Source organism: Balaenoptera musculus, chromosome 3 (genome assembly GCF_009873245.2).
Source record: "Balaenoptera musculus isolate JJ_BM4_2016_0621 chromosome 3, mBalMus1.pri.v3, whole genome shotgun sequence".
NCBI lineage: Eukaryota > Metazoa > Chordata > Mammalia > Artiodactyla > Balaenopteridae > Balaenoptera > Balaenoptera musculus.
This window is the reverse complement of record NC_045787.1, coordinates 79,369,039-79,383,605: the sequence shown is the minus strand read 5'-3', so window position 1 is coordinate 79,383,605 and position 14,567 is coordinate 79,369,039. Positions and strand designations below refer to the sequence as shown.

General features: G+C 35.3%; 1 pseudogene; it reads right to left on the bottom strand.

The window, feature by feature from the left end:
• LOC118892503 overlaps positions 1–2,840 on the bottom strand; it is a 66,166-nt pseudogene extending 63,326 nt beyond the window's left edge.
• Between the last annotated feature and the right edge of the window lie 11,727 nt (positions 2,841–14,567).

The following is a 14,567-nucleotide window of genomic DNA, read 5'->3' as shown; positions in this document are numbered from 1 at the left end:
CACTCTTTCAGCTAATCAGAACACAAAAAGTCGTCCTCAATAACTTTGAAATGTTACTTTCCTGATGAAAACAAACACTAAATATTAGAATTGGAAGGGGATAATTTTTCTATAGAATATGTAATTTAAGATTAGTTCAGTATCCCTATTTATAAATACCTAAGTCATGGGATCTCTCAGATTCAGTGATGCAGATGAATGACTAAAAGGAGAATCAAGAAATAAGCTAACTCCTTATCATCAGAATGGGGAATGAGCAGGTAAAAAACAGAATGGAAGGAGAAGCAGAAGAGTAACATGTCTCATACCAGACAGCTACTTAGTATTATGTCACAGCCACTCAGATATACCAGGATTCTACTCTGTCTGTTTTATCTTTCAAGGATAATGATTCAATATAACACTTGAATCTATTTCTTGTATTATCAAAATTGTATATCTTGACTTTCTACAAATTCATTTTAAGAAATAAACTCCCCTATATTTCCCTCCAGTTTTCCTCTTCTATATCCATCATAAAATTGTCACCTATAATACCTGTCATTGAAAAAGACCATATTATTTTTATTATTTTCATAACATTCATTAAACCTTCTATACTTTTTCAGTAGTTTTACTTAGATAATTTAAAAACTTAACAGTGATTTTAGTTATGGTTACATAATTATTTTTCTCCACATAACTGTTTAGTATAATTCAACACAGAGAGGAATGGAAGCCTGAGTCAAAACAGTTTACTTCAAAAGAAAATGTCAAACTAATGACCTTTTAGAGACTATTTGTATTGAAATAATCTTGCAATACCATACTATAGTTTTGTTTTATACTTTGATCACAATTTTCTTGTAAAGACTTGGGGTTTTTTTCTCCTTTTAAAAATTTTTATTGGTAAAAACTTTACCAGAACACTAAGATTATGTCTCCTCTTGATCATACCAAATATTATCTAAAATCTTCTTTCTTCCTGAAAATGTCCTTTATTAATCCCTCTAATTTGGGTTTAGACCTGGATTTGGCTATTAGGAGTTCATTCCCTACCATATTTCTTAATATTTTCAGTGGTATTTAGGAAATAGGGTGTTTTCTTATGAAATGCATGCCAGGTTCTGAAAAATGCATATTTTCCTCATGTGGAAGATAGCTTCCAAATGATCTCTTCTAATTCCCTTCACAACTTCTGCCTTTTGCTATGAGAATGCCTTTGCTGGCAGACAGCCTTCTTGAGCGAGTCTCAAAATGGCTTGAAATCACCAAAATGGCTCAAAATTGGTTCCCTTTTACCTGTGTTCTTTTTACACAGAAAACTCATAAAGTTACTATGTGCTCATGTGTGTGTAAATTAGAACTCAAAATCCCACTTCTGGCAACAGCACCTTATCAGCACCTACACATGGGGGCTGCCGAGCTCCTAATGAGGACCACTGTGCTCCATCAGTGTCAACATATTAGAGGTGTGCGATTTGCATATACATGAAATCTTAGCCAAAAGGGTGTGGATAGTAGAGACAGCATGTGTACTAATAATATCTATGAGTCTCTGGCTAGAAGCCCTGGACCTTGCTCTTTTTGGAGCTCTCATACTGGATTCAATCCACAGTGATGGCCTAAGCATCTGTCACAGAGAGAAAGAATTAGTACCTGTAAGGCAACTAATGGAGCGTTATAAACATCCTCTAAAGGTTAAAGCATTATGGCCTTCTTTCCACATTTTCTTTCTTTCAATTTTTTTTTTTGGTGGGAAGGGTAGATAAGGGTTTTATTTTTAGTTGAATGACTGATCTATGTAATTGCTGAAAGAGGGGGAGCTTTATTTCTTGGTCTCTTCTGCCTTGAATAGATTTTTTTTTATTGAAGTATAGTTGATTTACAATGTTGTGTTACTTTCAGGTGTACAGCAAAGTGATTCAATTATACATTATTTATAAATATATATACACATATATGTGTATAAATATTCTTTTCCAGATTCTTTTCCATTATAGGTTATTACAAGCTATTGAGTATAGTTCCCTGTGCTATACAGTATGTCCTTGTTGATTATCTAGTTTATATATAGTAGTGTGTATCTATTAATCCCAAGCTCCTAATTTATCCCCGCCCCCCTCACTTTCCTCTTTGGTAACCATAAGTCTGTTTTCTATGTCTGTGAGTCTGTTTTATAAATAAGTTCATTTGTATCAGTTTTTTAAATTCCACATATAAGTGATATCATATGATATTTTTCTGTCTGGCTTATTTCACTTAGTATGATAATCTCTAAGTCCATCCATGCTGCTGCAAATGGCATTGCTTCATTGAATAGAGTTTTGATGATTTCTTCCTTCTTGGTCTGGAGCTATTCTTCCCAGAACTTGTGTGCTTCCTTGGTCTGAGACCCGAGGGCCTCAGCCTGGTCAGCCAGGAGCTTCGTTTGGACCTTTACTGCCTTCAGCTTCTGGACGTGTTCAAGAGAATTCACTTGTTTTTGAATGCATTTCCCTTCACCTTTAAGTACAGACTGTGACACAGGTAGTGATAAATCTTAGATTCACGGTATCTTCTGAGCAGCAGAATTCTCATTCTCCTCATCCAGGGTACCTTCTCAGGCATCCTAGCACTGGCAGGACCATTTCTTTATCCATGACCATATGCCTGCTCTCCCGGTGGCCAAGGTGTTTTTCTGCATCAAGCCTGGGAGTGGAGATGCTTGCAGATGCTCAGTACACCCTTAATCAGCATCCAGATCTGCTGATGGGAGTTGGCACTGGAGATTTCATTGGTCTTACTGAGACCCAACCAACATTTTTACCAGAGCACAAGACATTGGAGGCAAACCTCTCCTGAAGCCTGAGTATACTCATGGCTGCAGCAGCAGCAAAAAGAAAGCCTCTTTCCCATATTCTAAAAGATTATATGTAGATGTGGTATATGTATTAATAAGAAGATTTACTTCAGACAAATATATGGCTTAATTCTGGCTACTTTTTTGTCATGTTGAAGAATTTTATATTAAGTATGACTAATTTTAAATGTTTACCTCTCGTACTACATTATTAAGGTCAAAGGTTCCACATTATTAGACTTAATGTACCATGATCCACAAACAGAGCACTTGTAATGGTTAATTTTAAATGTCAGCTTGGCTGGGACTTGGTGACCATATATTTGCTTAAACATTATTCTGGATATTTCTGTGAAGATGTTTTTTGGGTCAGATTAACATTTAAATCTGCAGACTTGGAGTAAGGCAGATGATCCTCTGATATGGGTGGGCCTCACCTAATCAGTCAACAGCCTTACTAGCATAAAGATTGATCTCTCTTGAACAAGAAGGAATACTGCCAGCAAGCTGCCTTTGGACCTGAACTGAAACTCTTCCTGAGTCTACAGTCTGTTTGTGAATCCTAACCAACGTTAAGCTTGTAGATCAGATGTTATGCTAATGGATCTTAAATAACTGCATAAGCCAGTTCCTTAAAATCAATCCTTCCTCGACCCCTCTCTCTCTATATATTATATATATGATATAAAGTATGTTATATATAGCATATAATACATATATAATATAAACAATATAATGATATATATAATTATATAACACAATATATACATTTATAATATAAAACATACGTTATATAAAATATATATTATGCTAACATATATTAATATATAATTACATATTATATAAATTACATCCTGTTATATGTGTACATATACACATTTGGTTTGTTCTGTTCCTCTGAAGGACCCTGACTAATACACCCCTCCTTAGCTCTGAGGACTGCCAAGCTGTAAAAAGAAAAGCTTTTATGATGAACACCATAATGTGCTGTCCAGATCTCAGTTCTAAAATCAACAATTTATGCTCCCAGCAGCTGCAAAAAGCCAGAAAGCAGCCCTCAGCTGTCAGCTGTCTTTTGGGATTAACTCACTTGAGAAAAAAATTATCTTGCCCAAGTTCTCACCTCCTTCCAGGAGCAGCCTGCCCAATGATGGATCAGTGCAGGGGTATAAAGACTCAGTCCCTTCAACTCAACTCAGGACAACTCTGATGATCTGTCCCAGCTCTAGAGATGAGGCCTTTGTCGGGTTTGCAATGCCCAACCCTGCCTCCTTCCTCTTTCTTCCATAAGTGTTACTCCCAAGAATGATCTCTACTAAGTGGCCAGCATACTAATCTGCATCTTAGATTCCCCTTGTGAAAAAAATAAGCTGCAACAGTAGTTCTCTCTGCCCTGATATCACGTTGCATTACCTTCCTCCCAGCTCAGATCTGTGCAGAGGCTGTCAGGAATCTGATCCATAAACCGATATCGGACCCAGAAACGGTATACCAATCTCCCCTTCGTGAATGCGTTCATTTCTATGGGTGATTTTCTTGATACTCTCCTTACCTAGTTTGGCAGAGTGGTGCAAAACCTCCCCATTCTGCTTGCCATCCCATGTGCTCCATCTGCAGTCCTCTGCATTTGGAACTGTCATCCTCTATCATGCCTCCAAAATCACAGGTACACAATTCAGGTTCTCCAAAGGGACTTCTCACTTTGCTACACTCCAGGGATGGCACCAAGAGAGCCCATGGATTGCAGCTCAGTAGTGTAACAGAAGAACAAGATTCTGCTAGCTATCTGAGCCCCTAAGAACATTTCTCTTAGAGACCTCTCTCACTTGACTTGATAGGATCGGACACCCTCTCCCCTCCCCCTTCTCTCATAGCACTTCTCTCCTTTATAAGGACTCACTGAAAGATTTGAGCATCAAATGATTGGAGATTATTTGTTAATCTTAGTTATCTGTTGCATCTTTATTTTATGTTCACAAATATTCTTTATGTGACTATTACTCATATGCCTGACAAGTTTGGGGCTTGTCTTTATTTGACCTGACTCAGGACTTAGTGAAAAAAGTCCAGTCTCAAGGCATTTATGGAAAACAAAGTTTGGGCGCCCCCGATTATTTGCTCCCCTTTGCATACAAAATAAATCAACATAAAGTTCTACAACATTTAATGTTGCTAAAGAGAACTGCTAGCCGTCACTGCTTCTGGAGTTGTTTTACTCAAGGGCCCAGCTGTAATTATGACCCGACACCGTATGATGGTTAGCCAAGGTCATGGGTGCATTTATTTCCATGGATCAGGGTCCTCTATTCATAGCTAAATGGGCCCTGACATTATTTAGAAGATAGTGCAACCATTTAAGTTAACTAACCATCCTATAAAACCTAGATCTTCCGCATCTCACTGAGCTCCCAGGATGAAGTGATCACATGAATTGTTGTTAGAGTGCTTTTTGTGGACATGGCTGAAATGAACTCGCTTATAAACTTGTACCACTTGTACTTCGTGAAATCAAAGCCCTCTTCCTGCCCTGTCACCAGGCAAAAGAACATCCATTATCTGTAATATGTATGCTTTAATGCTTAAACTAAGATAAAGTAAGAGCCTACCTTCTTCTGGCTTCAGACTAGAGATTTTATCTCCCTCAGTAACATGGTCTAATTAAATAAATTTTATCTCTGTGCTTTAAAAAGTATCTTTTTGCTTAAATCTTTGATCATGTTGTGTTCTTCCTTTTTTGAAGTTCATTTCAATGACGCTATTCTTTAATCTTAAAATACTCTGCTTAAAAATGCTCCACCTTACTGATTAGAGTCTAAAGTTTCTTTCAAGCCATCAGTAAAATGTGTCCCAGTAGGTAGAAGTCAAATAGACAAGATCATTCAAGCATTTCTCAATTAGTTAAGGAACTTCTGATGCATCTCATTTATCGTTCTAGGTGAACGAAACAGCTCAGAAATATTTTCTTCAGGTCAAAGGGCACATTTAGCATTATAGCTAGCCAAATTTTGATATAATTAGAATAAATGGGGATTAGGGCCTTCTATTACTTTAGCTGCATATGATATGAGTAGAGCTTGCTAAATCATGATCCACTGAGAAAAATAATTGAGAAAGTGACCTTGGCACATTAGAAAAGGAAGCATGGAGACTTTTGACAGCATAAAATAATACAATTACCAGTAGGCTAAAGTTGAGGGGAAAGAAGCTATAGTCATGTGGGGAAAAAAAGGTAGCTGTGTCTGACACTTTTTACACTGTTGGGTAAAGACTTGGGGTTCTAGAATGTGGAGCATCTATTTTCAATGATTCATGAAAAATAAAAGAAGAATTATGTGGGATAAACAAGTGGTTTGAATTAGATATTTGGCAGCTATATTTTCCATGATTATCCACAATTAAATTTCTAGAAAGCAGAGACCTCAGGTTAATAATAATACCAGTCATGGCTGTGAGACTGAATAAGAGAGAAATGTTTTGGAAGGTTAGGTTTAATTTATCAGTTGCACAGTATATTTCATGCATCTATGTCTGAGTGGAGCTAGGCACATCTAGGTTAAAATTTCTTTTCCATTATTACTAGATGGATGATCTGGGCCAAAATACCCACCTCTCTTTGCTGGTTTCCTAATGTGCAAAATGGGGTCAATATTGTTGGACTTTTAAAAAGATTGAATGAGAAAATACATGTAAAACAGTTCTACACCCAGCATGTAATAAATGTTAATAAATCTGAAGATATTTCATTAGTAATTTTTAGAATATGAATCACTGAGATTACATTGAATTTCCAGGAGTACTTTAAGTCTAACAACCCTACAAGAAAGTCTTAAATTATACGGTGAAATCCAAAGCAAGAAAGAAGCAGAGTTTTTAGTCTTCTACGCATCTCCCCTCATCTTCCCATCCCCATCTTCTATGATAACTTCTGGTGGCTTTTTTGGAAATTCTTCTCTCTCAGGAGCTCAAACGTTTCATAATCATGTGTCCTAAAAATTTCACTGTAATTTTTGTTAGAATTGCATATAAAATCATGTTAGTATCTCAAAAATTCTGTAGGATGTTGGGCAACTCAGTTTTGTTCTAATTACTCATTCAGAAATTCACTTGTCCCTGTAAACACACGGTATTTGAGAGATGGTACAGCAGACAGTGGACACTAACACCTGTCACCAGAACAGCACTTGATCCACATACGAGTCAGGCATGCACAGAACCAGGGACAAGCAGCAGTCCTGACAGATCACTTCATTTCTAATTATTAAATGTTTGTTTATTCTTTAATAAACAAACATTTGTCTGGTTAGTCCCACACAAGAATATGGTCACTCAAAACAAATGTTCCGATTAAAAACTGCATTGAAAAAAAACAAAAAAAACTGCACTGAGCAAATATGATTAAACCATGAGACACATCAGATTACTAGGACTTGTTTCAAATTTTTTCCATTTTTCTTTTATTTAAAACTCACACAGGATCAAACACTTAAACATAAGACATGACACCATAAAACTGCTAGAAGAGATCATAGGCAAAACGTTCTCTGACATAAATTGTATCAATGTTTTCTTAGGTCTCCCAAGGCAATAGAAATAAAAACAAAAATAAACAAATGGGCTCTAATCAAACTTACAAACTTTTGCACAGCAATGGAAACCATAAACAAAACGAAAAGACAACCTGTGGAATGGGAGAAAATATTTGCAAACGATCTGACGGACAAGGGCTTAATTTCCAAAATATACAAACAGCTCATACCACCCAACAACAACAAAACAATAGAAAAATGGGCAGAAGACCTAAATAGACATTTATTTATTGAAGAAATACAGATGGCCAATGGGCACATGAAAAGATGCTCAACATCACTAATTATTAGAGAAATGCAAATCAAAACTACAATGAGGTACCACCTCACACCGGTCAGAATGGGCATCATCAAAAAATCTACAAACAATAAGTCCTGGAGAGGGTGTGGAGAAAAGGGAACCCTCTTGCACTGTTGGTGGGAATGTAAACTGATACAGCCACTGTGGAGAACAGTATGGAGGTTCCTTAAAAAACTAAAAATAGAACTACCATATGATCCAGCAATCCCAGTACTGGGCATATACCCTGAGAAAACCATAATTCAAAAAGAGTCACGTACCAAAATGTTCATTGCAGCTCTATTTACAATAGCCAGGACATGGAAGCAACCTAAGTGTCCATCATCGGATGAATGGATAAAGAAGACGTGACACATATATACAATGGAATATTACTCAGCCATAAAAAGAAACAAAACTGAGTTATTTGTAGTGAGGTGGATGGGCCTAGAGTCTGTCATACAGAGTGAAGTAAGTCAGAAAGAGAAAAACAAATACAGTATGCTAACACATATGTATGGAGTCTAAAAAACAAAACAAAACAAAATGGTCATGAAGAACCTAGGGGCAAGATGGGAATAAAGACACAGACCTACTAGAGAATGGACTTGAGGATATGGGGAGGGGGAAGGGTAAGCTGTGACAAAGTGAGAGAGTGGCATGGACATATATACACTACCAAATGTAAAATAGCTAGCTAGTGGGAAGCAGCCGCATAGCACAGGGAGATCAGCTCGGTGCTTTGTGACCACCTAGAGGGGTGGGATAGGGAGGGTGGGAGGGAGGGAGATGCAAGAGGGAAGAGATATGGGGACATATGTATATGTATAACTGATTCAGTTTGTTATAAAGCAGAAGCTAACACACCATTGTAAAGCAATTATACTCCAATAAAGATGTTTAAAAAAAAAAACTCTACAAATAACAAATGCTGGAGAAGATGTGGAGAAAAGGGAACCCTCCTACACTGTTGGTGAGAATGTAAGTTGTTACAGCCACTGTGGAAAACAGCATTGAGGTTCCTCAGAAAACTAAAAATAGAATTACCGTATGATCCAGCAATCCCACTCCTGGGCATATATCCAGACAAAACTCTAATCCAAAAAGACATGCACCCCTATGTTCATAGCAGCACTATTCACAATAGCCAAGACATGGAAACAACTTAAATGTCCATCGACAGATGAATGGATAAAAAAGATGTGGTACATATATACAATGGAATACTACTCAGTCATATAAAAAGAACAAAATAATGCCATTTGCAGCAACATGGATGCAACTAGAGATTATCATACTAAGCGAAGTTAAGTCAGAAAGAAAAAGACAAATACCATATGATGTCACTTATATGTGGAATCTGAAATATGACACAAATGAACCTATTTACAAAACAGAAACAGACTCACAGACATAGAGAACAGATTTGTGGATGCCAAGGCAGAGGTGGGTGGGGGAGAGATGAAGTGGCAGGTTGGGGTGAGCAGATGTGAGCTTTTATATACGCAATGAATAAACAACAAGTCCTACTGTATAGCACAGAGAACTATATTCAGTATCCTGTGATAAACCATAATGGAAAAGAATTTTTAAAAAAAGAATGTGTATATATATATCTGAATTACTTTGCTGTACAGCAGAAATTAACACAACATTGTAAATCAACTCTACTTCAATAAAAACAATTTTAAAAAAAACTCCCAGATCCATAAAGAAAAACATGATTGTTTTCTACTCTATAGGAACTCAAAGAAAATTTAAGCTTTTTAAATCATTACACAGAAGAAACACCAAACATATATGATGAAGAATACTTGTAAATTACTCAGGAACTAGGAAATGACCAAAAAAATGGTTTATGTGAATAGACATAAAGATCAAAATACTATTATTAATTATAATCTACATTTTAAACTTGGGAATATTTTATTTATTGAAGCATTACTTACCCTTTATATCATTTTACTCATAGATAACACTTCTGATGAGTTGGAAAATGAGCTGTAATTATGAAGCTATTACACCCAGTAGAATTGTTAAGCACCAACAAAGCACAGGCAAGAACCTTTTCAAGGTTCCAGTTTGAAGCTAAAAACTAAGATTTTTCAGGAAGCGAGAAGATGGGACTTCGGTTCAAAAACCTATGTCACCAATTCTTTAATGACACTTTTTTATAGAACAGATACTAAGTGAAATATTACCTAAAGGGCCATTTCTTAACAGAAAAATTAAGTGACTTCAAGATCAAACATACTCAATTTATATCCAAAGTCAATGCTCAGGGGGCAGAGTAAATGTAATGCAGTGTACTAGCACTGAAGTCATCTGCAATTCTGCTTGCTAAGGTTAACTGGTTGAATGCTCAGCTTTCCAATTTCTAGCATGAAACATCATTTTAGTAAACCCTATGTCTGGAATTTGGAATTCTATATACTAAGAGTATAGGATTTGGAATATAGAATTTGGAATTCTATATACTAAGCAGAGTAGTCTTTGTTTACTTGAGTACAAAAGAAATGCTCTAAACTAAAGTCATCTGAAGACTACAAAATAACTTGCCTTTTCAATGTACTCTAATCCTAAACATCTACAATTCCCAGAGTCCACTTAACAATGCTTTGATTGCGTTGTACCATCTCTGTGGTCACTGCTGGATGCATCTGGCCTCAACTGAGATTTGAAGAAATGAAATCAAAGCACGGTTTATAGTATGAAAACTGTAGGGAGAAAAAAAAAGCTTGAACTTCTATCATAACCAGTGAAGTGAGGGCTCATAACCATTAATAATATTCTTCTGCCAGGAATCTGTTCGTTTGCTTTGTTCCGCTCCCTTAGCTCACTTTCTGTTACTGTCTTTTACTTTTACCCTATACTTTTTTTTTTCCTTTTCTTGCAACTTTTTAAGTCACTATCACTCTTTCCCTTTACACCTTATCTAATTTCTTACTTTTTGTTTCTGCACTTAACTCCTTTAACCTTTAATCCCCCCCCCCCTTTTTTTCTTTTTGTCTGTGAGCAATAATGTTTTTATATTGATTCCCCAATTCATTGTCAGGCTTCAACCCATTTCTCTGTCTGACCCTCATTAGCTAATGAGCCCTATTCTTTTCAGTTTCCAACATATCTGAACACAAAGGCAAGTGTTAGTGAAATCAGAGAACCTAAGAGATTTGGTGCTCAGTCTAGCTACAACTTTCTGGGTTAAGATGGAGAAGTTGCTTAGCCATATCAGGAAACAGATTAATAGCAGCTTTCCTTCTTATTGTACTGACACTAAGAATTACAATTACCGCCTGTAATAGAAAGTCATGTCTGCTATTAAGGAAATCCCATTCTGCTAACCACTCTGTTGCACATTTAAAGTGAGTGTGTTGTGTCTCTAGGTGCATCTGTGTGAGACAGAACAAAGAGTTCCCATGAGAATTCTCATTTTATACAACAAAGAGCTGTATTTCACATGCAAATATACCTAGTTCCTTCTGTGTTGTAACTGACAAGCCATCTGTGTACAAAGTGAAAACTATACTTACTACTATTATCACTAAGAATAATATACTGGATTTGAGACACAATGATCAAACTTTTGCAAGTATTACCTTTCTTGACCTTGGTAATAACCCTAGAAAGAGATTCTGGCTTTCTTATCTAATTTATATATGATAAACTAAGGCTTCAAGAAGCTGAGTCATTTATCTAAAGCCACACAGATTTTAGGTGTGAAAAACCACTTGACTCCAAATTTGAAGATATTAACTATTAAGACTTTGTCTCTTAATAAAATTGCTATACACACACACCCCACAGTCTATCTACAATATTGCAAATAAATCTAAACAATTTTAAATGAAATTTTCTTCTTCTTGCGCCCATGCATAGGAAATGAGGTTTCCAGCCAGTTAACTGAGGTAAGTATTTTACTTGTTATATTTAAGTAAAAAACAATTTAAGTGCCTGCTATTGGATCAATAAACTGAAGCTTTCTGATTACATCTACTATAGAGATCCACCTGTTTGCAACATGTCTTCTTTTACATTTATTGCTAAAATAACATATAAAATGTGCATAGCAGTATTCTCAGTTGGTAAAATGGCCCAGAGTCTAACAGTTTTAACTCCTCATGGGCCTGCAATTATCTGTTTGACCTTACACTGATGGAATATAAAAACTTTAATTTGGATAAAATTATAGTTTGTACAGATTGTACTTTTATATACGCATTACACCTTTTGAATGTTTCATCAAAATGTTACTTGAACTTAATATTCTAACTTTGAAAATGAAAATTCAGATGCAGAACAATTAAATGACCTGTGTTAAAACTACTGTAAATGATATTAATATTCGAGAAAGACTACTACAACTAAATGTTACTTGCAGAAATGTTCACCTTCTTACTTTTTTTTTTAATTAATTAATTTATTTTTTAAAAATTTTTTGGCTGTGTTGGGTCTTTGTGGCTGTGCACGGGATTTCTCTAGTTGCGGTGAGCGGCGGCTACTCTTCATTGTGGTGCGCGGGCTTCTCACTGCGGTGGCTTCTCTTGTTGCGGAGCACGGGCTCTAGGGGCACGGGCTTCAGTAGCTGGGGCACACGGGGTCTAGAGCGCAGGCTCAGTAGTTATGGCGCACGGGCTTAGTTGCTCCACGGCATGTGGGATTTTCCTGGGCCAGGGATCGAACCCATGTCCCCTGCATTGGCAGGCGGATTCTTAACCACTGTGCCACCACTTTTATAATGACAATTTTTATCAAAATAAATGATTACAAAATTATTAGAATTTGAGTTATTTTTCCCAATTCCAAATTGAAATTCCAGAATTTGCATATGGTTTGTACTCACCATTGATCTGACCTTTATACCAAAGAATCTCTTGTAGAAAATAGTAAAGACAAGCATAGTAACTAGCACTTGATTTTTAGATAATTGTGTATTAAGTGTCTTTTGTAGTTGTTTTTTATTTTTAGATTTTTTTTTAGTCACCTGGCTATTAAAATTAAGATATGCTTCTACTATAAATCCTATCTTTATTAGAGATTATTTCTGCTATTGTCTTACAAGAATTCCAAATATTTTCTTTGAAGTTTTAATTATGTTTTCTTGATTACTGAAAATTCAGAAATTTTATCGCCGACTTAAAAAATATTTGAATAGTTTTAGTGTTAAAAGGTATGATATCAATCCTGATTTTTCACAAATATTATCTGCCTTAGAGTCCAGATAAAACTGGTAATTTGATTTTCATATAATTTCTGGTTCAGTTTTTTAAGTACTTCTATACACTACAATAAAATACTTTTTAAAAGAAATAAAATAATTGCAGAGGAGATAAAGTCATCACCATTTTCAGATGAAGTGATTTTATACATGATAAATCTAAAAAAACCATCTAAGAAACTGGGAGAGTTCGGTAAGAGGAGTACACACAGAAAGCAGCTGTCAGAAAATATAGTGACAACAAACTTCATATACAAAAGCAACATTAAACACCTCTTAATAAAGTTAAGAAATATGTAAAAAACTTAAAATTTTAAAAATACTTTAATAAGTGGAAAGTTTTCTTGACTGGGAAGACTCAATACTGTATATACCATTTGAATTTCCTGAAAATTATCCCACAAATTACAAGCCGAGTCAAAATATAATTTTTGTCAAAACACAACAAGGAATTTGATACTCAATCTGAAAGAAATCAGCAAATTTAGCCAACAAAGGCCCAAAGAAAGTACACCATTTAGGAAGAAACAGACTTAATTAGTAATAAAATGTATCATTGAGTACCAGTAAGTAGAATAATATGGCATGACACAAAACTGAGAGATCAATGGGCCAAAATAGAAGGCCCAAATAGATTCAGGACATACAGAAATTTAGTATATAATAAAGATAGCAATTAAATCATAAAAAAAATAGATACTTTTAAAATTACTATAGATAACTCCAAGGGAAAATAAAGCTGGATATCTGCCTCATTTCTTATTTTCAAAAAATTTAAAACATAAACATAAAAGTGTTATTATAAAATAATGTGAAAGTACTAAAAGAAAAAATACATAGTTGTAAAAAGTAATTCTGGAGTCAAGTTACCTCCTAAGAAGGCATAAATCTCAGTCACAAAAGAAAGCTCTGATACATTTATTTCAGCAACATTTCATCTTATATGGGCCTTAAGTCTTAGAAACAGATCGTTCATTCATTCATTCCTTCATTGAATAAGTATGCATGGAGCACACAATATGTTCCAGGTACTTTTCTAAATGTAAGGGATACAGCAGTGAACAGATTAGACAAAATCTTCTGCCCCATGTAGTTTTTTAATGAGTAGAAAATACATAAACAAATAAGTTAGTGAACATATCATGCCAGATGGTAATAAGTGCTATGAGAGAAAATTAAGCACAGAAAAAGTGGTAGTAACAAATATTTGTTGAATAAATGAAGTAGTCAGAGTAGGCAGTATTATCAAGGATATGAAGAAAAATGTATTTCCATATGCTATTGGTGAGAGTATTCATTGGTACAATCTTTTGGATAGGAATTTACCCAAACATAAAAGGTGCAAACCCTTTGACTTGGTAATTCTACTCTGAGATACTTACCCTACAGATATATTTGTGTGTAACTCATATATGTACAAAATATTATTTTTACAGCATTATTTGTATTAGGGGTGTGGGAAAGACCTGTAAACAACTTTAATGTTTCTCGGAGGCAATTGGTTAAATAAAATAAGAACATCCATAGAAAGGTCAACTATATACATCTGTTAAAAATAAAGTAGATTTGTTATGATAATCTGGAAAACTCTCCCAGATATAAAGCAAATAACAGAACAGCTTGTACATATTATCTCACTGGTATAAAACAAGGTGGATCCATATG